This window comes from Canis aureus, chromosome 6, assembly GCF_053574225.1.
Source record: "Canis aureus isolate CA01 chromosome 6, VMU_Caureus_v.1.0, whole genome shotgun sequence".
In the NCBI taxonomy this organism is placed as follows: Eukaryota; Metazoa; Chordata; class Mammalia; order Carnivora; family Canidae; genus Canis; species Canis aureus.
This window is the reverse complement of record NC_135616.1, coordinates 14,879,112-14,904,953: the sequence shown is the minus strand read 5'-3', so window position 1 is coordinate 14,904,953 and position 25,842 is coordinate 14,879,112. Positions and strand designations below refer to the sequence as shown.

The 25,842-nt window shown below is 40.8% G+C and overlaps 1 long non-coding RNA gene across 2 annotated transcripts; it reads left to right on the top strand.

Moving 5' to 3' along the window:
- The first annotated feature begins 24,535 nt into the window (after positions 1 to 24,535).
- Positions 24,536 to 25,581, top strand: LOC144315125 (uncharacterized). 2 transcript variants are annotated; one of them, XR_013380903.1, is made up of 4 exons: positions 24,536 to 24,689; positions 24,788 to 24,979; positions 25,145 to 25,340; positions 25,453 to 25,581. It is a non-coding gene; the product is annotated as an uncharacterized LOC144315125 (long non-coding RNA). The 2 variants fall into 2 exon arrangements; XR_013380902.1 differs by having other exon boundaries at positions 24,788 to 25,340.
- The last annotated feature ends 261 nt before the right edge of the window (positions 25,582 to 25,842 follow it).

Below are 25,842 nucleotides of genomic sequence, written 5' to 3'. Positions count from 1 at the left end.
GTCCCCAATTTTGATGACCACAATTTTTGTAACAGTGATCTATTAACTCACAGTGGGCTCTGAAAATTCCTTGATTGATTCTGCAGCGCAGGTGAGCTAGCTCTGCACATCCTGTGATCTGTATTTCCAAAAGGACTGTTCATTAACTCCAATAAAACACAGAAGCCTGTGTCTCTACCCTTTACTGGATTACTCAGAGTGAGATGGGTGCTGATTCACTTCCAGAGGCTCTGATGAGCAGGCCAGGGATGTTTTCCCAGTGGAGACCCACCCCTCTGCCCCCAGCCCCTCCTGCTCTTCCCCTCCCAGGATAAACACAAAGCAGAGACCAAGCTCCCAGTGGGATGACCTATAAGTGACCCTTGGACTGACCTAACACTCTGGTCACTCTCACCGACAGATTTGTTTATCTTGGAACCTTGGAGCCTCTGCACCCAAAAGCTTCAGCTCTAGACTCCAAGTCCTCCCAGGCGAGTTGTCATTCACAGTTTAAGAGTGTGTGGGACAGTTGCATGATAGCCTGAGTTTATTTACCAAAATCAGATGTTTATGCTGCCCAGCAATGAGTAGGAGCCATAAGCTGCTGAACTTAGTAATTGAAGAGCCCGCTAAACTCCTTCATCAGGCATTAGTTCTTACACTAGAGAATTATCAGTGGATCCTGACAGCACATCTCCTTCTCGGAGATTAAAGGTTCCAGGGTAATCCGAATTTGGCATCTCTAAAGGAGGGGTATGTGGTTAGGCCATTCTGCTAGAGCTTATTTCACTGAAACAATAAGGAGCACAGCCACAACTGGGGCTAGGGAGAAGTTTGGGATTCTAACCACGGTGGCTCACACTGTGACTTGTCTGACAGGACTACAGGCAAAGTTTACACGAGATAGTGATATCGAGATATTTACCTAAAGAAAAGATACAGATGCTGTCTCTAGTTTGAGGACTGGATGGAGTGATCAATAAACCCAAACTCAAAGATAGGTGGAAAAATTTTACTAAATCACTTTTTAATAAATATTATTTTCCCAGATATGATCATTCACAGAACCCTAACTGACATGCAGAATCTGTACTCCTGGTCATATTTCAGTGGTAATCCCAACGGGATTAAACCTTTTCAGAGGATTGAACTCATTCTTACTCAAGCCCATCCCTACAGTTTCTTTTGGGATATTGTTTTCTAAGGACTTACTCAAGGCAAACATGTGAGAACGAACCAAGAAAGACAACAAAGTTGATTAAAGTTGATTACAGAAATGGGCTTTTTTCCCCCTCCCAGCAGAAAATTTCATTTAGATCTGGATCTTCAAGGAATGCTTTTATTTGGAAAACCAGATGAGGAGAGGGAGAACTGTTCCTTCCGAGGGCAGTGCAGAAGGAGGGCTCGCCTCCCCTTTTATCCCATTAAGTCCTGCTGGCCAGTGACTGAGAAGGCCCCTCTATTATCAGCCTTGGCTTAAATAAACCTTCTGCCTCTGCACCCAGCCGCCTCCCTCCATGCTGCAGGCCCATCCATCACTGTCACCTTTGCAGAGTGGCTGCCATGACAGTTCATGATCATTAACCAGCCCTGGTGTGCTTTGTGTTAAAGTTAAGACACATCAAACGCAGAAAAGCCACAGTTCCTTAAAGTTACAGGAGACATGGATGCGCTAGGCAGACGTCCGCCAAACTTGACACACAGCTTTGACAAAAGGTGAAAATGAGCCCTGAGTAAAAATGCCTCAGTATCCCTTCTCACCCCCTGCCCCCACCCACTCTGGGAGTTGGAAGGGTCAGGGACCTGGGAAAAAGAGCAGTGTGCCAATAGGGTGCTAGAGCCCTGATAAAGAGAACGTGAGCAAAGACACAGAAACTTGGCTTTCTAAATCATCATCACCCCAACTGCCGGACGAAGGGGCCCCTTCTGTGCCAGGGCCCCCCTAACCCCACACAGAAAGCCCACTCCCAGAGAGAACACTCACAGGAAATTCTCTCCCTGCTATCCTTGGCATACTCATCTTCTGAACCATTTCATAAGCTTCTTACCCATAGGCCAAGTGTCTGAAAGGAATGTCTCTCTATTTCTCAAAGATGTATAATATGTAAATAACAGGGTGCATGAAAGACTTGTGTGTATTTGGGTGATCCTGCTTACATTTCATGATTTCTCTCTGGGCCCACTGTTTAATTAAGACATTTGCTTTTCTTATCATGACTTTTTTGCAACAAGGCCCAGCTTAGGGAAATGACCTTGAGAGGCAGTTTGAGAAGGCAAAGGAGTTGGCTCTGCCAGCCAGTATTTCAAAATTAAATAACAAAGAGAAATAAACAAGCAGTCCATAACCACCCTGCCACCAATATGAAGGAATATGCATGCAACTCTTCATTCAAATGGCACTTATTCAGTCCCTTCCATGTGTCCCAGGGTTATAAAGAGCAAAAAAAGAGGCTTATAGCTCTTAAGACAGACAAATATAATATCTACAATGGAGATAGGTATTGAGGAAGCAGAGAATGAAGAGGGTATCAGGACAGGATGCATTAAGGACTTCCAGCAGGTGTGGCCAACTGGCTGGGTCTTGAGGTATGAGCAAAAGTTCAACAGAGAAGGGGGAGGTACACAAAACAGCACAAAAAAGGTACAAAATTAATGATTGCTAGCATTTACTAAGCCTGTACTAAAGTCCAGGCAGTATGCCCCGCTTGTTATAGATCTGCACGGCAGCCATTGGCCACAGGTGGTATTGAACACTAGAAATGAGGTCGGTCTGAATTGAGATATACACATCTGTATAAAATAACAGACAATTTCTTTTTTATATATATAATTAATTTATTTTTTATTGGTGTTCGATTTACCAACATACAGAATAACACCCAGTGCTCATCCCGTCAAGTGCCCCCCTCAGTGCCCGTCACCCATTCACTCCCACCCCCCACCCTCCTCCCCTTCCACCACCCCTAGTTCGTTTCCCAGAGTTAGGAGTCTTTATGTTCAATAACAGACAATTTCAATAATAAAGTACAAAGAAAAGAATGTAGCATATCTCAGTAATAATTTTATATTGATCACATGTTGAAATAATATATTAGATATAACAGGTTAAATAAGATACATTATTAAAGTTAATTTCCCCTGTTTTTGTTTTTTCAAGTGGCTACTAAAAAAAACCCACAAACATGGCTCATATTTGTGGCTCCTGCTCTATTTCTGTTGTTGTACAGACTGTCTTTAATCTTCCCAACAACCATATGAGTTTTGTGTCTTCACTTTTCAGATGAGAGAATGAAGGCCTGGGGAGGTTCACTACCATGCCCCTCGCTGGTAGGCAGCAGGAAAGAGGTTTTCAAAGGTTCAGCTCCTGTGGGCAGTTCTCAGTGGGGAGCACGTAGACCTGGAAGGGGAGGAGAGGGGAGGGAGGAAGAACTGACAGAGCAAAGCAATTTCGTTTGCTGTATTTGTGTGTTTGTGTAGTTTAAAACTTCAAACAATATAAAGGAACAAAGTGGCACACAAGGGTCCCTCAACCCCAACCCATTTGCCATGGTTTTCTTGGTTTCCCTGGGCGGTGCTCAAGGTGTAACAATTATATATATTTGTACTATATGTGTATATATGTCATACAACATATATATGTATGCATTATACACATAACAAGTGTATTTATATATTGATTTTTTTGTGTGTGTACAAAATCTTCTGTCTTGTACAAATGGTGTGGCTCCTCTTTTAGCTATTTTGTATATGGAACTAATGAAATTTTTTTTTTTTTTTAATTTTTTTTTTTTTTTTTTTTTTTTTTATGATAGTCAGAGAGAGAGAGAGAGAGAGAGAGAGGCAGAGACACAGGCAGAGGGAGAAGCAGGCTCCATGCGCCAGGAGCCTGACGTGGGATTCGATCCCGGGTCTCCAGGATCGCGCCCTGGGCCAAAGGCAGGCGCTAAACCACTGCGCCACCCAGGGATCCCGGAACTAATGAAATTTTGCTTAAGAAAGGGTTCTTTTGCTTTAAAAACACTTTTTTTTAAAAAAAGGTTTTATTTATTTATTTTGAGAGAGAGACTGCAGGGGGAGAGGCAGAGGGGGAGGGAGACAGAGAGAATCCAAGCAGACTTCTCACTCTGAGCAGAGCCTGAGGCAGGTTTCATCTCACAACCCTGAGATCATGACCCAAGCCAAAATCAAGAGTTGGATGCTTAACTACCTGAGCCGTCCAGTCACCCCTAAAACCCTTTTGAAGCTATTTATATAGTCTCTGAGACCCCTCTGAGTGCAAAAATCCTTTGACTTTGGAGCATAACTTTATTGTTTGGTCTTGCTCTTCCACCATATTTTGGTCATTGGTTTGATTTATTTGGTGTGAAATTCTCTGCCAAGAATAAGGCCCTTCACTGCAGCGTTGCTCCTATGGGAAAATAAGATTTAGTTTATAATAAGTGACTCTCAAATATAGAGTTGTTCCTTCGAACAGAAAATGTTCAGTTGCATAGCATTCTTCCCAAATGTATTTATGAATACAATGGAAATTGAAACAAAATTTTTTTTTCACTTAAAAAGAAGAAGCAGGCTTCTGCTTTACCCTGTGTATCAATATGTTAAAATCCTAGCCCCTACTTTTTAACAGTGCAGTGGCCCTAGGTGCATTGTTTAACTTCTCTCTGTTAGTTTTCTCAAGGAAAACATAAGATAATATCTACCTCACAGGATTAGGAAAAATAATGAATAGTACGCCTAAAGGTGCTTAGTTTAGCTCCCTAAATATAATAAACACTAAATAAATCTAATTTATTATCACTATTATTACTGTACTTCTATTTATTGACCCTTACTAGGTACATGACATGTAATATGAGTAAATTTTATTATTCATCTCATAGTACTATTTTATGGATTAAATAAAAGAAAACATATTAAACCTTTCTAGTATGGGGCATTGTAAGCATTTAGTGTTCTACTATATCCTTAAAACTTGTATCTTGTAAACTATGACCTTTAAATTATGATAGCATGATGTTATAGCTGTATACTTGAAAGTGTAAAAATTAATCACATTATCAAGCTTAAATTCTTAATGTTATTCTAAATGGTTGCTACTCTATGGCAGCATTCGAGCATCATGTTCAGCTTTTTTTTCCTTTTCTTTTAATAAGGATTTTTAAAAGATTTTATTTATTTATTTATTTATTTATTTATTTATTTATTTATTTATTTATTCATGAGTGACACAGAGAGAGAGAGGCAGAGACCAGAGGGAGAAGTTCGCTCCCTGTGAGGAGCCCGATGCGAGACTCCATCTCAGAACGCCAGGATCAATCATGCCTTGAACCAAAGGCAGATAGATGCTTAACCACTGAGCCACCCAGGTGTCCCTCATGTTTGGCTTTCATGCTTATAAAGATGATACTTAATATATCAAATCAATACTTAATACACCAAAGAGTATACATGGCTTTTCCATGTCTTTCAAAGTCCTCATGCATAACATCTCCTTAATTAAATTTACTTCGTCATACCTAAGACCAGATCAATTCTGGATACTGTTTCACAGCTAGAGAAACTTCAATGCTACATCATCTACGGACATAATTTAAATCTTCAACAAGCACCTCACCTAGACTTAGGAAAATCGTCCTCAAAACCTGGCTCTGGTTTGTAACTATGTCTAAAAAGCCTGCCTGTGGCTCATGGTGATCCAGAGCAGAAATGGAGTACTTCAGGAACAATAGGCCAATGGTCCCAGCAGGCCCTGAGAAGCCACAGCACGGCTCAGTGGCCTGTATGTCACTGTTGCTAAGGGTCATGTGGTGCAAAGTGGCTTACATAACTACTTCCTGACTTTGGGTATTATTATATTTTTATTTACCAGCAGGGAAACAAATTACTGTATCTTCTACTGACTGTATTTTGAAAGGATAAACCTAGAGGCAAGAATCAACGGGCCGGGGTTGGAGACTCCTAAGATAAAGGGTCATTGGGTCAGTGCTGCCCCTGTTTTTACACCTGGCTGTGCCAAGAGATTGGGTCCAGGAAGGGGCTACTGGACTGTGGTTAGACAGCACTGAGGGTATTGGCCCAAAATCTTAATAAAATATTACCCTAAGGGAGGCATAACTCTGTGGAAAGCATGACAAATGGATCTTGATGAAACCCTAAAAGGTGGATCAAGGGAAAAGATTGTATTTATTTATTTATTTATTTATTTATTTATGATAGTCACAGAGAGAGAGAGGGGGCAGAGACAGGCAGAGGGAGAAGCAGCCTCCATGCACTGGGAGCCCGATGTGGGATTCGATCCCGGGTCTCTGGGATTGCGCCCTGGGCCAAAGGCAGGCGCCAAACCGCTGCGCCACCCAGGGATCCCAAGGGGAAAGATTCTTTTCTTTTCTGCTCTTCTACTGCAAACACAGCCGAATGTGAGCTTCAGGTGTCTTGAAAACAAGCCCTGAGAAGCCTGTATCCAAAAGGAGAGACATCAAGTTCCTGAATGAGTGATAAGGCTTTTACTGACATTGCGACATTCCCTTCTGGGGTCTCCCCCAGTGCCATTGTGGACTTACTGTGTTTGCACCTTTCGTCCCAAAGGGATTCTCACAAGTCCTAACAGCATCCCCCTGAGGCAGGTGAGGAGAAGTGCTCACAGTTTCCCAGCGTAAAGGAGACCACAGGGCGAGTAAGAAGGCAAAGGGGAGACACTGCCCCTACTGTTGCCAAAGGGAATCACCAAGCCTCTGCCCAATACCAACCTGACCAGAGGGGAGAGGTTAACAGTCAGGAGGCAAGCCTTACCTCTGGGTGGTGGGCCCTTCTCTCAGAGCCATTCCTCCCACTGGACAGGCTCAGAGGAAACAAAGAAAGCCACTAAACATGTTGCTTCAGCACCTAGCCAATCACACCCACCATTACACACTTTTGATGAACCTAGAAATGGATATAACCATTTTGGAGGAAATTTGGCAGTGGCTACCAAAATGTGAACAGGTGTTTCTTTTGACTCGGCAATTCTAGAAATGCCCTCTTCCAGCATACTTACCAGAGGGTATAAGAATATCCCCTACAGCATTTATATTTACTGTAGCTTCTTTTTGTAAAAGCAAAACAACTAAAAACAATCTAAATGCTTATCAATAAAAGGATAAGCTTAAATAAATCATGATGCATATAAATCTACGCAGTTGTTAAAAGGATTGAAATTAATCTATACAGAAAGACAGGGGAAGATAGTTGAGATTGTTCTAAAAACAAATTCAAGACTAATAAATCATACTTTGCCGCTCCTGCAGTTACACTATTTGCATGATAATAGAAGCCAAGGGTGCCTGGAGCAAAAAGAAGTGAGTCTTGATGAGTGGAATTTGCAGATATCCTGAAGCTACAATCAAGGCCATGGCAGGGATAGACATTCCCACGGGAGACAGAAGTCACCCTGTGGAGGGAGCCGCTGTTCTGCTGACCCTAAGTGAGGCTTCTTTGGTTTCTTGGGGGGTGAGGGACCAAGGCGGCCTCCAGAGAATAGGGTCAGATTATGAGCAAAGCCTAATTGTGGTTCATAACACTTCATTGTCTCCTGTACCTGCTGTTATTTCGTTAGTTATTTTTAAGAGGGTAATTAGCACCCTCAAACCCACCATCCAAAATCAAAGCAAGTCACTGGATCATAACCCTCATCAATTCAGATGACCCCATCCTAGCCCTCTTTTTCCCCACCTGCACTCCTATTCACCATGCCCTCACTCTCCTGTCTAACTATATTGACTATATATAGGTTTTCTTTTAAATTTTTTATTTATTTATTCATGAGAGACACACAGAGAGAGGCAGAAACATATGCGGAGGGAGAAGCAGGCTCCCTGCAGGGAGCCCAATCAGGGACTCCATCCCAGCACCAGGGATCACGACCTGAGCCAAAGGCAGACGCTCAACCACTGAGCCACCTAGGCATCCTGACTATTTATGTTTTAAAGTATATACTTTTATTTTAGTTTTTGATTATAAAAATGGAGTGTTATGCTGTTTGTAATCTTTTGGAATTTATCACTTCACTTAATATAGCTAAGCTTCATTCACATTGCTGTATGTGGTTCATACATTTGACTGCTGTATAATATTTATTCATCTATTCTCTTGGTGTTTCCAGTTCTTTGCTGTTGTGAATAGCACTGTTTGAACAGACTTGTGCATTACTATTACTGTTATTATATTATGCAAGGATTGCTTTTTGACATATATCATGGAGTAGAATTGCTCGGTCATAAAGTTTATAAATGTTCCACGTTAGGAAACAATGCCAAGCAGATTTTCAAAGTGGTTGTACCAATTTACACTCCCACTGCCCATGTGTTAGAGATCCTTTTTTGAGATTACCATCGTCTCCAACATTCGATTTTGTGAGACTTCCTAATTTTTGCCAATTGAAAGGATGTGAAATGTTGTCACAGTGGACTTGTTTTGCATTTTGCTGACCACTGAGAATACTGGTTATCTCTGTGTATGTATGTTGGCCACATGTATCTTCTCTGTGAAACTCCTACTTGTGTCTTTTGCATTGAAAGTCTTTTATTAGATTGTTTGTGGCCTAAGTAAATCCTGTTGCTGTCTGACATGGAAATTCCAGGGGAAACTTTTTTTTAAAGATCTATTTATTTGGGGTGGGGGTCTGCAGAGGGAGAGACTCTCCAGCAGACTCCCTGCTGGGCGCAGAGCCCATGCAGGGCTCTGTCTCATGACCCTGAGATCCTGATCTGAGCCAAAATCAAGAGTTGAAAGCTCAACCGACTGAGCCACCCAGTCATCCCCCCTGCCAGGGGAAACATTTGTAAATACAACTCATTTTCACCTGCCAGGAGACAGAGCCCGAGGGATGCACAAAATTGTAAGAAGTTGGTCTTGACAGAGTTCAGCTGAAGTCTGAGCATGAAATTCTGAGCAGCCAGGGACACAGGAGCTGAGTGGGGCTGGGAGATTAGGCCAGCTACACAAATTCTTCCCCTTTCCTGCCTCACTACCTACAGCGGCCGCAAATCCCCGGCGCCCTGTGCCAGGTGCTTCCCTGCACTTTCCACAGCGCCCTGCCAGGAGCCCTCAGCACCTCAATGTTTAGTGACAGCAGAATAGCAAGTTCAGATTTCTATCCAAGTCATTTGGCAACCAAAGCAATAGCTTCAGCGCTGCTCTCCAGCCATTAGGAAAGGAATTTCCAGAGGTTTCTAAGTAGTGAGGGAAGAACAACACACAGAGACACAAATTTTCCTAGTCAGACACAGGAAACTGCTGGTCAAGTTCTTTTAAGAAAATAGATTGAAATTCAAGAGATAAGAAAATAGGAAGCATGGAGTACATCCCAGCTCTGCTCTGGACCACACCATTTTAAGCATCCCAAATCACCCTGACGGCCATTCGGCCTTCCACACTTCCAGGAGCCCCACAGGGCCTCCTACACAGAGGCCCTCATTCGGATCTGAAGGGGTCACTTCCTGTCCTTCCCCACATCTCCTGTCCCAGTCTTGTCTACCAGCTGTCATCTTTCTTTAACTATCATTTAATTTCCTCCTAACAACCACATAGGGCTGGCTCCCCATCCCAGTCCTGCAGACTCCCATTCTCATTCCTCCCTGTTTTGCCAACACTTGACATCAGCCTGTCTTCTCTGGCCATAAGCGAGGGGAGGTCAGGGTAACCTGCCCTTGACTTAGTTCCTGTGCACTGTGTCAAAGGAACTCAAATGTTCTCACACACACACACACACACACACACACACACACACACAAAAACAACCCAGAAAAAACAACAAAAAAAAGTTACTATGTGAGGTGATAGTGGGAGTCCTTTCACACTAACAAATCATCACACTGTACACTTTCTTTCGTCATTAATTCACTTATTTATTTTTAAAGATTTTATTTTTGAGTAATCCCTGACACAAACATGGGGCCCAAACCCACAACCCAGAGATCAAGAGTTGCATGCTCTACTGACCGAACCAGCCAGGTGCCCCACGTTGCACACTTTAAATATATTACAATTTCATTTGTCAATCACACCTCAGTAAAGCTGAGAAAATTTTAAAAACAAAACAATGGCAGCCTGGGAGGGGACATGAGTCACTGAAAGGCAAAGGTAATGCTCAAATTTATGATGAAGTCTTTGGTTTTCTTAACTTTAAGTAGAAATCATAAAAGAAAATGCCTTGGAAGGGTGCTTGGGTGGATCAGTCAATGAAGTGTCTGCTTTCGGCTCTGGTCAAGATCCCAGGCTTCTGGGATTGAGCCCTGCATTGGGCTCCCTGCTTAGCAGGGAGTATGCATCTCCTTCTTCTGCTGCTTCTCCTCCTGCTTGTGTTCTCTCTCACTCACTCTCTTGCCCTCTCTCTCAAATAAATAGATAAAATCTTTTAGAAAGAAAGAAAGAAAGAAAGAAAGAAAGAAAGAAAGAAAGAAAGAAAGAAAGGAAGGAAGGAAGGGAGAAAATGCTTTGAGTAGTGGTGTGTGTGTGTGCCCACATGTGCTTTTTTATTGTAGTAAAATATACATAACATATAATTTACCATTTAATCATTTGTAAGTGTACAATTTAGTGGCATTAAGTACATTCACACTATTGTGCAACCATCACCACCATGCACCTCCAGAACTTTTTCATCATCCCTAACTGGAATTCTGTCCCCATGAAACACTAACTAACACTCTATTCTCACCTGCCCCAGCCCCAGGCAGCCACCATTTCCCTTTCTGTCTGTGGATCTGACTCATCTGTGGACTTCATGTAAGGGATTCAGGCAATATCTGTGTCCTTTTGTGTCTGGCTCCTTTCACTTAACGAAATCTTTCCCAGATTCATTTATGTTGTAGCATGTATCAGAATTCCATTCCTTTTTAAAGCTGAATGATAATTCATTGTGCCTATCTACCATAACTTGTTTATCCATTCATCTGTTGATGGACATTTGAGTTGTTTACATGTTTGTCTATTATGAGCAATACTGCTATGAACATGGTGTATAAGTATCTGTTTGATGAGTAGTGTTTTTAAACACTTAAAATTATGTTTTCCTCTAATGTACAAACTACTTAGTACCTATGAAAAGATAGTAAGAACTGTCCAACAGGTTAAGTCATCCCATTGCCATGAGGTCAGTTTTAGGATAGGAGCCCAGAACTATGCACTCTCTGCATAGCTCCCATGGTGCTTGGCATCAGAAGACACATCCAATCAATGAGGACTGCTGGGGATGCAGGTGACACATTATGTGGGTGCCTGCCAAAGCTAGACTTCACAAAGAGCCAGTGAGACTCAGGTTATCAGTTCTTGTCATGGCCTGGCCTTGTCAAAGGGTTATTTAGCCCTTATTCTGATTAGTCAAGTACTTTATAATCCATTTACTAATAAATCTTTTTCATCATCAACAGCCATCACCACTTTGTGGAAATATTTAGGGAGGGAACCAATTGTATGTGGGGTTTATAAGCAAATATGGGTGCAGTGACAAAGACCAAACCTGCTTTGCTCTTGGGAAATAATGTTTCAATTTAGCCGGGCATAAATATTAAATTTGCTGTTCTGTTAGTGAAGCTATAGCACTGAGGCTGGCATGCAGTCCACTGTACCTGGTCATGGTATTAAGAACCCACCATCTAAAAGAATGGCATTAAAAGCCATGAGTCTGCATTGACTCCTCTCTACACCCTCCTCCCAAATCCTTAGAGTTTAGAGCAAGGAGGTAGGAGGGCACTGGAGTAAGGAGTGCAATCATAACAGCTGATCCCCATTTGCTGAGCAACCTGCCCCAGCAACTCATAATACAGTCAAATAATGCCAAATATGGGGCTTTCAAATCCCCCTACAAACTGCAATTTTCCCAACCTTTTACTACTCCTTGGCATATATGATTATACAGAACTTTAAATCCATTTTCTGAAATGAGCATCTATTATATTTAAAATGAAACAAATGTAATAACATTTTATCTGAATCCTTTTTAACATATAAAAATGACTTACATTAGTGATCCAATTAATTTCTATGCCACATATATTACATTATGCATTTTATAAGATATTTCACAAATTTAAGAATCACTGTGCATACATTAGCTATACTTACATTGTTATTTTTTCTTTTTTTTTGTTACAATATTCCCATTATACATTTCCATATCATACATGGAACTAGTGAATTTTCTTATCAATTCTATTTATATATTTCTGACCTAAAAATTGGGCACCAGAGGTAGCAAGCGTCTGCCAGAAAGTTCACTTATACAAAAATTATGAGCCATTCTTTCATTACCTGAAATTGAAACTAAAAAAACAATAAAAGAGAACAAAGAACAGTAACAGAGAATCTGTACCTTGCAGATGATGAATAGCCAAATCTTAATGACCTTATTCAATACACTTATTTGTTCATTAAGCATTTATTCATGACTTTTTCAGCATGAGGCAAGCTACCAAGATGAGTAAGAACCTTGTCCCAAGGAACCTCACCATCCAGTGACTCTATATACCAGAAGTTAGCAAACTGGCCCATGGGCCAAATCCACCTCACATCTTGTTTTTGTAAATTAAGTTTTACTGGAACACAACCACATTCATTAGTTTATGTGTTATTTGTGATAGTGTTCATGCTACAACAGCAAGGTAGAGTAGATGCAACAAAGACCATATGGCCCTTAAATATAAAATAATTACTATTTAGCCCTTTACAAAAAAAGCTTGCAAATTCTTGTTCTTGAGGAAAGAGCTACCCTTAAATTTTTTAAAGTTCTGAGAAGACTTGGTCGCATTCCCAAATGCTCTGAAAATTCAGAGAAAATGTTCTTGCTACTCAAAGTGCCATCCACAGATCCACCCCATCAGCATCAGCCAGGTACTTAGAAATGCAGAATTCCAGGTCCCATCCCAGGCCCTACTGAATCAGAGGCTGTGATTGAACAGAATTTCCAGGAGATTCATATAAACATTAGAGCTTGAGAAGCACTGTTGTGTTAGACAGCGTTCTCCAGAGAAACAGTACCAATAGGAGGTGTGTGTGTGTATATATATATAGAGAGAGAGATTTATTTCAAGAAATTGCATCATGTGATAGTGGGGGCTGGCAAGTCTGAAATCTGTAGAGCAGCAGGCAACCTAGAGATTCCAGCAGGAGTTGATGTTGCAGTCTTGAGTGGAAGGCAGTCTGGAAACAAGATTCTTTCTTTTTCTGGGGACCTCAATCTTTTCTCTTTAGGCCTTCAACTGATTGGATGAGGCCCACCCACATTATGGAGGGAAATCTGCTTTACTCAAAGTCTACTTACTCAACCATTAGTCACATCTAAAGAATATCTTCACAGTGATACCTGGACTGGTGTTTCACCAAACAACTAGGCACCATAGTCTAGCCGAGTTGATACATAAAATTAACCATCTTACTTTTCTGGGTAGAAAACAGAGAATTTGAATCCTTATACCATTATAGATGGAAAACCTAGAGGTCAAGGAGGAATAGGGATAGACCTGTGACCCCTATGTGAATTTGGAGAAAGTAGGTTCTCCATACCATCAAAATCCCCTCTTAGAATCCACCTCAGGCATGCATGTTTCCTCCTATGCCCCATACCAAGTATTTCACATGTTAGAAAGAGATTAACACTGGATCCATATACACAAAGTCTTCAGGAAGTAACTAGAGTTAAATGAGATCATATGGATGGGATCCTGATTTGATAGGACTAGTGTCCTTGTAAGAAGAGGAAGAGACAACCAGGGATGTAGGTCCACAGAGAAAAGGCCATGTGAGGACATCATAGAGAGAAGATAGCTATCTACAAGCTGAGGAGCAAGTTCCTACCAGAAACCAAATCTTACCAACATCTGGATCTCGGGTTTCTAGTCTCCAGAAACTGAGAGAAAATAAATTTCTGTTATTTAGGCTACTCAGTTTGTGATATTTTGTTATGGCAACCCTAATAGATTAATGTTCTACTGAAAGCGTGGTTCATGAGCCAGCAGCATTAGGATCGCCTGATAACTTGCTGGAAATACAGAATCTCAGACTCCATCCCCAATCATTGGAACCAGAATCTGAATTTTTACAAGGTCCCCAGGTGCTATGAGGAGCTCTCTTTTAGAGCACAGGCCAACTTTCAAGAGGATGGAACACATTTGTCAGGTATTGATAAGAAAAATGGAGGAAGGGAAAAAGAGAGGAGTATGGTGGGGTGGAGAAGTTAGGAGGCTTTGCCTGGGGGCCTCTATCTCCTCAGGGAGGTCACACATCAATAGCTGGGGCACTTGGGTAGCTCAGTGGTTGAGCGTCTGTCTTTGGCTCAGGTCATGATCCTGGGGTCCTGGGATCAAGTCTTGCATCAGGTTCCCTGCAGGGAGCCTGTTTTTCCCTTTGTTTATGTCTCTGCCTATGTCTCTGCCTCTCTCTGTGTGTGTCTTTCATGAGCAAATAAATAAAATCTTTTAAAAAATCAATAGCTAATGCCAGAGAGAGCCCTAGAATTCAAATAGTCAGCCCCAGAGGGCTTTTCTCTTTCTGATCCTAATGATTAGAATCACTGCTTTTCAGGACTGCAGGTGATCCTTCAGAAAATACAGAGACACTATCCTTGACAGCCACTCAGAGGGGATAACAGGGCTTCCTCACTCCTAATCTAAAGCCCTATGCTATACTGCTTAATTCATCATAAATTCTAGCAAATAGTTACAATTCCAACAGTCCCATGAGTGGAGTTGTGTGTGTGTGTGTGTGTGTGTGTGTGTGTGAGGGTGTGTGTGTTTTTGTTTTTGTTTTTGTTTCTAAATGCAGAGAAGCCAATCCTGAATTGGTCTTGGGAAAGGAGAGAAATCTGTCTGGGTCCCACGGACTGGAGGGGTGAACACACACTCTAATATCAACCACATGTTCTTTGCACGTCTGATAGGGATCCTGCACTTCTCACTGCAAGTTTTCTACTAAAGGTTACCATATGCCATAGGAATGTTTCACCACCACGAATTGGCCATATAAGCGGAGAGCTTTAAATTACTGCATGGTCAGAGTGAGTTAATCTATGCCTTGATTATCTGTGTGTCTGGCTATCTAAAGACGTCCCTGGCATGGAGCTGTAACTCATGACTGATTTGCTAATTTGAAATATAGATGTGTGCCTCCCTTCCTATCCCCCTCCTTGCACACACACACACACACACACACACATTCACACACTTCGATGTACATTACAGTGGAATTTGCAAATGGATTGAATATATTCTCAAATCTGTCCTCCATTAATCCCTATAGATATATTGCTGCCTGGAAGTTGGGGAATTACCATGCAGCTGGAAGTCACAGAGAGGAAGCTTGTAGAAGGAAAAAGGGGGTGGAGAAGATGGTGGAGAAGGGCAGATGAGAAGTAGGTGAAAATTAAGTAGCTGTTGCTTCAGTTGAAAACTCATGCTGCCTGGGAGGTTCTCGAATGGGCTATTCTATAGTCAAGTCTCAGCTTTGCCTCCCGGTGAGTGAGAAAACTGAGGCAAGTCATTTAATCTCTGGGTCTCAGTTTACTCACCTGCGAACATGGGAGCAATAAGACTTTCTTGCAGAATTCTTTCAAGAATTAAATGAGAAGATACAGAAAATGCACATGGTAAGCTTTTGGTCAATGGTGATTTTCTTTCTTTCCTTCCAACCTTCTTCTTCTGAAACTGAGTTGCTTTCCACACACGATGTTGGTGGGATGAGGTTCTTTTTGCCCTCCCAGCGGGAGAGACTCTGCATGGACTCATGAGATGTCTTCAGGGACACTGATTGTTTTTGCTTTGATTGTTCTCTTGAGTTACTTGGCATTTTTTTTTACAGTTATCAGAAAGCAGAGTTACCACAAGTGATAAACAATGAAGATCAGTTAATAAAAAATAAAACCAAACAGCAATAATATAACTGTTGCTAGTAAACTGAAAATGTAGGTGATCTTTGTAGCTGAATGTTTCATATACTTTGAACAGACATCCCAAGGTCTGGCTATTCCTGTTGACATAAATTTAGAAGATAGCGCTTGCAGACACCTTCAGAATCAGTAGGAGGTTTTTTTTTTTTTTAAATCCCAACAATATATTTTTAGAGGAGCCTTGGCAAATAAGGCCTCTCCAAGTAGAGCATGTTAAAATTTGCTCTATTATTTCAGGTGTCAAAGACACTTAGATGAGAAATAAAGTCCCTCCCTGCATAAAGATTCATGCTGGCTCTTGGTGGGCTTTGTGGCTCTCTGAGTGGAGGGGTGGTCTAACTGGACCAAGCTGGAGGAGAACGTGAGCCTGTTAGCCCATCCCTGGACTTCAGGACTTGGAAATCCAGAGCCTCTCTCATTAAGGAGCTGGAGTCAACAAAGAACCCAACAGAAATATACATGTGCCTCTTTCATCTACTTCTGCCAACTCGTTCCCTCAATTGCCAGAACATAAAAGTAATACTATTCCTTGGACCCCTAACTACATGCCAGAAATATGTGTTAACTCATTCAACCCTCAACCCAGTCCTATGAGGTAGGAAATATTGTGTTTGTTACACAGGTTAAAAATTGAGATGCAGAGAAGTTAGTAAACTTGCCCAAGCTCAGCCTGCAGCAAATGATGGCCTGGAAGTCAAATTCAAGTTTAGCAAGATGCCGCTGTTCCCCAGATCAGAGGCACTTCCTCCACTCCTGAGAGTTTTAGTTTATAACTGTTTTACAAATTTATTGTATTTTCCTGATCTTTCTTTTTCCTTCAGATAAGATGACATCTAGGATTCTTTCACCTAACTCAGAAGTGGCCTTTACCTAAATCAGAAGTATCAACGCCTTCACCTAAATCAGAAATGGCTACCCACTTTACGCTAAGGAGCTCTGGTGATCTTATGCCATTTTGTAAACATTCTTGCTTTTTTTTTTTAATATCTACATTTCATCTTCTTGCTTTCACTTCCCCAATCTCACAAAGCTGCTGCTGTTGGCCACCGTCTGCTACAAATTCATTCATTTGTTTGAATGTCCACTGAGGGTCTGCTCTGAGTCAAGCACTGTGTTCTTCCCTGGAAAGACAAATATTAATCAGTTCCCATTCTCAAGATGCTCCCGACCTGGTGAGGATGGCAGGCATGTAAACAGACTATTTCTATGGAGTTTTATACTCTCATGGCCACTATTATACACTTTTTAAAAAGATTTTTAATTATTTGTTTGAGAGAGAGACAGAGCCAGAGAGAGAAAGAGCACAAGCAGGGGGAGCAGTAGGGATTGAGGAAGCCCGAAGTGGGGTTCAATCCCAGGACCATGGAATCGTGACTCAATCCAAAGGCAGATGCTTAACTGACTGAGCCACCTAAGTGCCCTATTATACACTTATATACACTCTTATACAGTTATGGTCAAAGCTAAAGAAACATAGAAGATTCAGAAATGACATCAGCTTGGAAGCATTGGTGAGTAGTTGGTTCATAATGGTCGAAAAAGTGATGCTCGGGTATCAAGGTAGGGGGCAAACATTTCAGTAGAAGTCATGATGAGAAGGCATGATAGGGCCTGGAGTTATTTCAGGGATTACCTCTGTGACTTTGGGACATGGGGAGTAGAGGTACACAGGTGATGGGAGAAGTGTTGTCCAGGCCAAGTATGGAAGGCTCAGCTCTACACTGTGGGCAAGGAGGTGCCACAGGCTTTACAAGGGGAACACCATGATGAGTTTCTCCTCCTCCTCCTCCTCCTCCTCCTCCTCCTCCTCCTCCTCCTCCTCCTCCTTCTTCTTCTTCTTCTTCTTCTTCTTCTTCTTCTTCTTCTTCTTCTTCTTCTTCTTCTTCTTTTAAATAGGCTCCATGCCCAGCATGGAGCCCAATGTGGGGCTTGAAATCATGACCTCGAGATCAAGACCTGAGCTAAGATCAAGAGTCAGATACTTAACCAACTGAACTACCCAGGTGCCCTGAAATTCTTTTAGGAATATCCCCCAGGTAGCCCTGAGAGCTCTTGCCAAGACAGGGAGGGAATTGAAGACATGGCCATGCGTTCATCCAGACACAGGATGGGCTGGCTTAGAGGGGATAAAGGTGGGGACCACATTTGAAGACATTTCTGAGTTAGCATTGGCAGGATGGACAGTGCCCTGAATGTGAAGGATTCAGGAGCTGTAAGGCCAACTCTGACATGTCTTACTTGGGAGTCTGGTGGATTGTGACAATATTGAATGAAATAAGGCATCTATAGGAAGAGTAGGTTTGGATGATTAGGGAATGGGGTAAAGATTGTGACATAGAAAAGAAAAAAAAAAAAGTAAGTACTGATGCCTGGGTTCTACTCACAGAGATTTTGGTATAATTTGTCTGGAGGATAGCCTGGACATTGGGATATTTTATTTAATCTTTTTAGGTGATTCTAATGAGAAACTGAGTTGAGAAGTACTATTATGAAAATTGAAAAAGAGAAAACAGAATTCTCAGAAACACCACAACTTAAAAGGCAAGAAGGATAGCCTACCTGTCCATTTAGAGGGTACTGATCAAATTAACTATGTGATTCAAAACTCAGCCCCAGGTTCCAGGTAAGGTGGATTAAGCACACTTATCCTGTCCCTCCCACTGAATGCAGTTGTAAATCCAGGGAGAATGCATGGCCAGCAGTTTGAGGTCTCTGTAAGGTAAATAGTAGCAGATGGATTGGACAGGAAGACCAGACGTCAAAGTACCTCTGAATGTATGCTGAGTTTACCTTACTATTAGCTTTGGTGTTGCCCAGTCTAGACTTAAGGTATCCTGAAACTGGAAGTGTACTCCAAGAAACTTTTTTGGTTCTGGCTTAAGGAACAGAAAAATGGTATTCTAATGTTCAAAGAGAATGGGAGAAAGTCTCAACACTTTCTGGGTTTTCTTCTGGCTGGAGGAGTAAAAAGGGGACCCCAGGAATCAGAAAGTACTGGGGACACTGTAGAGAAGGAAGAGTTTGGGGAAGTGACCCGATAAAGTTATTTATAAATCCATGGGTTCACCCCTAAGTGTATGAATCTGACTGTAAACAGTATACCAAAAGCTTCTAGATGGAACTATAAACTGAGATAGACCATCAACCCACATCCCACACTGGCCACCAGGTGGCACACATGCAGGACAGATCTGAATAGCACTGCAGACTTTAAAAGTGGAGCTCACTGGGGAAACTCCAGTCCACAGAAGGCTTATTGGAACTTACAGCCTGACCCCAGCCAGGTCAATTGCTTATTAAAGTAAAAAAATCACTATTTTTCATTCAATGTAAATAAGACCCAGGGCTCATAATATTAAAAAGTGTCCAGAATCCAGGACAGAATTACTTGACATATGAAGAACCAGAAAAATCTCAACTTGCATGCTGATGATGTTGATGTTGGAATTTCCTGCAAAAGACTTTAAAGCAGCTATTATAATATGATCTAACAAGTAGGGACAAATCTCCTTTAAACAAATGGAAGATAGGCAGTCCCAGCAAAGAACAGGAAAATATAAATAAAATCAAATAGAAGTTTTATTTTTATTTTTTATTTTTTTTTAAATAGAAGTTTTAGAACTAAAGAATATTATAACTGAAACTTTCTAATAAGATTTTAAGTAATCTCTACACCTATCACAGGGCTCAAATCTACAACCCCAAGATCAAGAGTTTCTGCTCTACCAATTGAGTCCCTAATAACTAAAATTTTAAAACTCACTTATGGGTTCAATGGCAGAATGGAGATGACATAAGAGTCAGTGAACGTAAAGACAGATTGGAGTCTGCTCAAAGGTTTTATCTCTCTCTCTCTCTTCAACTGCCTCTTCTACTGTTCATACACACTTTCTTCCTGTATAAAAAATAAATGGATAAATCGCTAAACAAAAAAACAAAAAAAAACCCAGGAATCTCAGTGACAACATCAAAAAGCCTAACACTTGTGTCATTAGAATCCTAAAAATAGAAAAAGTACAATGTAGAAAACAATTTTTTAAAAAAGAAATACTGATTAAAAACTCCCCAGGATGCCTGGGTGGCTCAGCAGTTGAGCATCTGCCTTCAGCTCAGGGTGTGATCCTGGGGTCCTGGAACTGATTCCTGCATTGGGCTCCCCAGAGGGAGACTGCTTCTCCCTCTGCCTGTGTCTATGCCCCTCTCTCTCTAGTCTCTCATGAATAAATGAATAAAATCTTGAAAAAAAAAAACTCCCCAAATTTGGCAAAACATGTAAAACCTACAGATTGGATAAGCTCAGGAAAACATAAACCTAAAAAAAAACAAACAACCAAAAACCCATGCCCAGAAACATGATCAAACTACTAAAAACTCGAGACAAAAATGAAATCTATGCAGGCAACTAGAAAGAAACAACATATCACTTATAAGGAGCAATGAAACAATGACCCCAATAATTGCAGGCATCTCTTTCAGAAATGGAAGCCAAAAGAAAGAGCATTTTAACAACACTGAAAGGAAACAATGGTCAACCCACAATTCTATATCCAGTAAAAATATACTTCAGAAATGCAGGTGCAATAAAGGTCTTAGAGCTAAGAAAGAAGAATTTGTTGCCTACAGATCTGCTCTAAAAGTATACTCTTCAAACAGAACGGCAACAATACCAGGTGGAAACTTAGAATATCAGGAATGAAGGAAGAGTAACAGATATGGTGAATGCATGAGTAAATATAAGAGACTTTTTTCTCTCAAGTTTTTAAAACTCGGGAAGCCCAGGTGGCTCAGCGGTTTAGCGCCACCTTCAGTCCAGGGCCTGATCCTGGAGACCCGGGGTCAAGTCCCACATCAGGCTCCCTGCATGGAGCCTGCTTCTCCCTCTGCCTGTGTCTCTGCCTCTCTCCCTCTCTCTGTGTGTCTCTCATGAATAAATAAATAAAATCTTTTTTAAAAAAGTTTTTAAAACTCTACTTGATGGTTGAAAACCAAAGATATGACACTGGTACAATGTATATAGGTATAATACCGAAAACAACTATAAAATGAAGTCAGGAGAGTATAGGCACAATATGGTAAAGTTTCTACATTCCATTTGAAGTGGTAAAATACCATGAAAAGGTAAGGATGTATTTTGTAATTCCTAGAGCAATCACAAAAAAATATTACATAAAGAAATATAGTAACACACACACACACACAGTCACATAGGCATACTAAATAAATGAACTAGAATACTAAAAAGATTCAAATAACCCAAAAGAAAACATGAGATGGAAAATAGAAGAACAAAAAGCAGAGAGGGGAAAAAAAACAGGCAATACATGGTAGGCTTAACTCCAAACATAAATAGTCTAAGCAAATCAATTGAAAGAGATTGGTAGGATGGATTTTTTTTTTTAATGATCCAATTATGTGCTGTTTTATTTTTTTAATATTTTATTTATTTATTCATGAGAGACACACAGAGAGAGAGGCAGAGACACAGGCAGAGGGAGAAGCAGGCTTCATTCAGGGAGCCCGATGTGGGACTCCATCCCGGGTCCCCAGAATCACGTCCTGTGCCAAAGGGGGGTGCTCAACTGCTGAGTCACCCTGGCGTCCCTAATTATGTGCTGTTTTAAAAGAAGATCACTTAGGAGGACGCCTGGGTGGCCCAGTGGTTGAGCATCTGTCTATCTTCAGCTCAGGGATCGAGTCCCACACCAGGCTCTCTGCAGGAAGCCTGTTTCTCCCTCTGCCTGTGTCTCTGCCTCTCTCTCTCTCTGTCTCTCATGAATAAATAAATGAAACCTTAAAAAAAAACCAAGAAAGAAAGTCACTTAGCATCTATCCCAGAAATATGAAAACTTAAGTCCACACAAAAAACCTGTATGTTAATGGTTATAGCAGTGTTGTTTACAATAGCTCCAAACTAGAAACAACTCCGAGGTCCTTCAGCCAGTGAATGGTTTAAAAACTATGGTACATCCATCCATACCTTGGACTACTACTCAGCAAATAAAAGAAATGAGCTACTGATACATACAAATTAGATAGGTCTTAAGGGAATTATGCTGAGTGAATAAAGCCCATCTCTAAAGCTTACATACTGTATAATTACATTTATATAGCGCTCTTGAAATGACAATTGTAGAGATGGAGACAGACTAATAGGAGCCAGGGGTTGGGGAGTAGGATGGGAAGGAGATGGCCTTTGTGATGGATCAGTTTTGTGTCTTAACTGTGGTGGTGGTCACATGCATCTATATATGATAAAATTCCACAGAACTAAACACGCACACACACAAACACACACCATTGCACATAAAACTGGTGAATCTGAAAAAAAAAGATCAGTGGATGATATTGAAGTCAATTTTCTGGTTGTGTTATGTAAGATTGCAAGATGGGTGGAACTGGGTTAAGTCTATTAGTTTGCTAGGCTGCTGTAACAAAGTTACAGCACAGACTGGGTGGCTTAAATAATAGAAATTTATGGTTTCCAAGCTCTGAAGACTAGAATCCAAAATCAAGTTGTCAACAAGGTTGGTTTCTTCTGAGGGCTGTGAGGGAGAATCGGTTCCAGGTCTCTTACAGATGTTGTCTTCTGTGTCTTCATATCGTCTTGCCTGTATGTGTGTCTCTGTGTTCACATTTCCCTCATTTATGAGGACACCAGTCATACTGGGTTAAGGACCACTCTAATGACTTCAGTTTAACTTGATTACGTCTACCAAGACCAAGTCTGGAGACATGTTCTGATGTCCTGCAGGGTCAACATATGAATTTTGTAGGGGACACAGCTCAAACTGTTAGAGGTATATGGATCTTTCTGTACTATTTCTTACAACTTGCCTGAATTTACAATTATTTTAAAATAAAAAGGGCTTAAAGAATAAAAAAATAGGGGAAAGAGGAAAAAGATGAGAAGAATTGAAGTCCTATGAAACATTCTCTGAACATAATTGAATTAGACTGGAAATCAATAAGAAGAAAATGTCCAAATACTTTGAAATTAAGCAGCTTACTTCTACATAAACCTTTGGTGAAGGAAGGAGTCTCAGGGAAAATCAAAAAGATATATTGAGCTGCATGATAATAAAAAAACATACCATGTCAAAATTCATGAGATACAACTAAAGCAATGCTTAGAGAGAAATGTATAGCATTAAATGCTTATATTAAATAAACTATGCTACATAGTTTATGCTGTGGCATATCATAGATGTTAAAATATTGAATCTATGGAGAGAACTTTAGTATGTATTATCGGATGTAAAACAGTAAAAATTATATAGACTGTTCTACCTTTGATGGGAATGAGAAATAAAAGTGGAATAACTCACATCTGATTGTTTCTACATAAAGAACCACTGGTAGGATATGCAATGAACTAATTAAAGTAGCTATCTGTATGGGTAGAGGGAAACAGAGCAGAAAGGGCAGAGGTAGGAGTAAGATTTTTTAATGTATACTTTGTTTATTGCTTTCCATATTTTAAAAAGTGGAGAGGAAATTCACATAAAATAAAATCAACCATTTTAAAGTGCAGAACTCAGTGGCATTTAGTACCTTCACAATATCATCCAATACCACCTTTACCAAGTTTCAAAACATTTCATCACCCCCAAAAGAAAACCTAGTACCCATTAAACAGTCATTCCTCATTCTCTCTTTTCCCTAGACCCTGGTAACCATCAACCTGCTTCCATTCCATCTCCAAATATTCTGTATAAATGGAATCATACAATATTTGTTTTTTGTATGTATCTAGCTTCTTTCATTTAGCATGTTTTCAAGATTCATCCACATGGTAGCATGCATCAATACTTAATTCCTTCCTATAATGGAATAGTATTCCATTGTACGTAAGTACCACATTTTGTTCATCCATTTCTCTGTTGATGGATCTTTTGGATACTGTGAATAATGCTGCTATGAACATTCTTGTACAAGTTTCTGTTGGAGTCCCTGCTCTCAATTCTTTGGGATATATACATCTAGGAGAGTAGTTGCTGAATAATATGGCAATTCTATGTTTAACTTTTTGAGGAACCACCAAACCATTGTTTTCCACAGTGGCTGTACCATTCTACATCCTCATAGCATTATACTAGGGTTCCAATTTATCTATACCCTTACCAAGATTTGTTATTTTCTGTATTTTTTGTCACAGCCATCCTAGTGGATATAAAGTGGCATCTCTTGGTTTTGATTTGTATTTCCCTAATAACTAATAATGTTGAGCATTTTCTCATGAGCCTATTGGTCATCTGGATATCTCCTTTGAAATTCTTTTCTTTTTGTGAACTCTATGAAATATACTACCTATTAGAAACAAAAAGTAAATCAATTTTTAAAAGGAAAAAAGGTAAAAGGCAGAAGAGAAGGAGAAAATAGACCACTATGGTAGAAAGAATTACAGTCCCCAAAGATGTCCACCTTCTAATTCTTGAAACTTGTAAATGTGTCACCTTACCTGGCAAAAAGGACTCTGCAGATGTGATAAGGTTAAGGATCTTATAATGGGAAGATTATCCTGGATTCTTGGGGTGAGATGATATAATCACAATTGACCTCATAAGGGATAAGGCAGAAGGTCAGAGTCAGAAAAGGAGACATGATGATGCAAGCAGAGGTCAGAGAGAGACAGAGACAGAGGGACTCGAAGATGGAGGAAGGGGGTCACAAGCCAAGGAATACAGGTGGCTTCTAGAAGTGAAAAAAACAAAGACACGGGTTCTCCCCTGGAGCCTCCAGAAGGAATGCAGCCTGCTGATACATAAGATTTAAGACTTCTAACTTCCAGAATTATAAGGTAATGTATTTGTGATGTTTTAAGGCACTGAGTTTGTGGTAATTTGTTACCACAGCCACAGAAAACTAATACAACCATGAATGTCCTGCTCCCTCCAGAACAAAGCATCACCTGAGCCTCCTCATCAATGCTTCCCTCTCAGGAAACACAGCTGAGTCTCACATGTCTTCTGAATCCTTGAAGGAAACAATGAACCACAGATGGCCAAGTTGCATTGTCCTACAAGATGTGAAAGATGTCGGTAACAAAGCAACCCAAGATCTGTCTCCTACACATCTCCAGAGGGAACGGTGAGCTCTAGGTCTTGTTGGATAAATGTATATGACAGAAAGGACCCAAAAGTCTTGTAAGAACCATAAGAAATCATTACCCTCACGGAGATTGAGCAAGATCTGCGGAAACCAAAGCCAGTGAACTTCTTTTTTTATGCCCACTGGCCATGTTATCACCCTCAGGTGGCAACTGCAAGGCCAAGAAGTTTGAGAGCTGCCCTCCGTTTCATTCCATCTCTCTACCCTTTTGCCAGAGTTCAGCTGTAAATGGCAGCTCCTGCCCATCCACAGGTCATTCATCAGCTGATATGTCTGCATGTGGTTTTGTTTCACGTCCTTCTTCTTTCAAAGCCTTGAATATGCTTCACATCTAATGCAGGTAATATGTTCATTTCATGGAGTTGGCCCACGGAGGGTAACTCCACGTGATAAAAGACACACCAGGCTGGGTGGTGGGTCCAAATAGCTGATGGCCTATAAATTTTTTCCAGCTCTTTCTATCTCAGATGGATGAGGATATCACCATCACTATCACCACCTTCACAGAAAAGATAGCTTTGGATCTAGGCCAGCTCTGACATAAAAATCCACTTAGAACTTACTGAAGAAACACTTGAAGAATGTGAATCTATGACCAGGGGATAGGCCTGAATAAAACAATGTAATATTTCTTAGAACCCAAAAGATAATGGTTACTATTTACCCAGGTTGGGTTGTGGGGAGTACTCTGTATCTGCCCTAAGGAAACATTCTCCAGAATGTGGAATGTGGTTATTTTATAGGAACAGTAACAATATTTATTGGGGCACCTGCTGCAGTACTCCTGTGATTCTCTCAGCAGCATGACTTCCTCTTCCAGACATGAAGTTTGGGCGGGATTT